The sequence below is a fragment of the Macaca fascicularis genome, chromosome 11 (assembly GCF_037993035.2).
Source record: "Macaca fascicularis isolate 582-1 chromosome 11, T2T-MFA8v1.1".
Lineage (NCBI taxonomy): Eukaryota > Metazoa > Chordata > Mammalia > Primates > Cercopithecidae > Macaca > Macaca fascicularis.
The window spans coordinates 125888590-125890306 of record NC_088385.1 but is presented as its reverse complement, the minus strand read 5'-3'; the positions used below and the strand labels follow the sequence as shown (position 1 = coordinate 125890306).

Genomic DNA, 1717 nt, shown 5'->3' with positions numbered 1-1717 from the left:
CTGGGCGACAGTGTGAGACTCCATCTCAAAAAAAAAAAAAAAAAAAAGACAGTGTACATAAATTTGACTCCTACTACATGCCAGATATCAATATTATTTTAAAGGATCTCAAGGCAACAGTCAGAGTAGAAATTTACACCCTTCTGTATCCCAACCAGTTGTACCTGGGGCCCACTCAGGAACACACAACTGGCCCCTTATCTCCAACATTTTCTCCTTCTGGTCCAGAGACACAGGCCCAAGGTCTCCGCTTCCATCCCTCCATCTCTCTGCAGCCCAGGGAATCCTTTGCTCTCTCAGCTTGTATCAGCATTTAGTTTGCAAATACAGTTTATCTCTTCTGGGTCAGGAGGGCACACTTCACCCCAGCCTGAAGTGCTGCTGAAATCTCTTTGTCTATTTCACGTTAGAATATCGTTCCCTGAGGTGCCTAAAACACTCAGTGCTGAGGCCACCTCCCCCACCCAATCCAGCAGTTATTCCCAAAGCCTCTTTCTTTATAGATCCCTAGGGTGGGGAGACCAAAGGCACTCAGGAATGATGCTTCAAAAGATCATAATAATAATGATGACATTAAAGACAGTGTCCATGAATTTGACTCTTACTACATGCCAGGTATCAAGAACAGTATTCAAACATATTTCACAACCAGGACAACCCAACCAGTCAGAGTGGATGCTAGCTGCAGATAACCAGCACAGCTATACCAATGTCTACCAGCTGAACATCAGTCCTGCACGGCATATATGTCAATCAATGAAACCCCTCAGCAGGCTAGGAGGCAGTAATGTGAGCCCATTTAACAGATGCAGAAGTGGAAGCTCAGAGAGAAAAATATCACTTAGAGAAGAGATAAGCAGATCTGGGCTTTGCTGAGTCCTGAACTTGTTTGCTTACTGCCCATTTTGTGTATCTACATACTTATTTGCATCTATTATGAGAATATTTGCTTTACTTATTAAACTGTGATTTTTCTCATTCTTTACATTTCGAAAAAATTAAAACCTACAGTAAAGTTAAAAGAATAGTTTACTGAACACATACACCCTTCAACTAGATTCATGAAATTATCTGTTGCCCTCCCTCTCTCAGAAACACACACACACACACACACACACACACACTTACACATACACCGAGTCATCTGTTCCATAATGACATTTCAGTCGATGGAACATGTACATGATGGTGGTTTTGTAAGATTATAAAGGAGCTAAAAACTTTCTATTGCCCAGTGGTGTCTTTACCATTGTAACGCTGTACTGCAATATATTACTCAAGTTTTTGTGGTGATGCTGATGTAAAAAACCTACTGCACTTCCAGTCATATGCAAGTGTAGCACACACACCCTCCTACAAAGGCATGTCTATAGTTTCTTGTCTTCGGACATGTAAGAATTGGAGGCTCAGAAATGTGGACTTGGAGAAATCTGGGGCCAACTTTGTGCTCACAGGCTCCACATCAACCATGCCACATAGAAGAAAAAAATGAAAAAATATTTTACAAAAGTATAGCATATACAATTATGTACAGTATGTAATAATAATAAATGACTGTAACTGATTTATATATTTATTATACCATACTTCTTGTCACTATTTTTTAGTGTACTCCTTCTACTTAGAGTTTTTAAAAGTTAACCATAAAATAGCCGCAGGCAGCTCCTTCAGGAGGTATTCCAGAAGAAAGCATTGTTATCATGGGAGATGACAGCTC

The 1717-nt window shown here is 40.2% G+C and overlaps 1 non-coding gene across 1 annotated transcript; it reads left to right on the top strand.

Moving 5' to 3' along the window:
• The first annotated feature begins 1348 nt into the window (after positions 1-1348).
• Positions 1349-1479, top strand: LOC123567790 (small nucleolar RNA SNORA38). Its single transcript, XR_006690893.2, has one exon. It is a non-coding gene; the product is annotated as a small nucleolar RNA SNORA38 (small nucleolar RNA).
• The last annotated feature ends 238 nt before the right edge of the window (positions 1480-1717 follow it).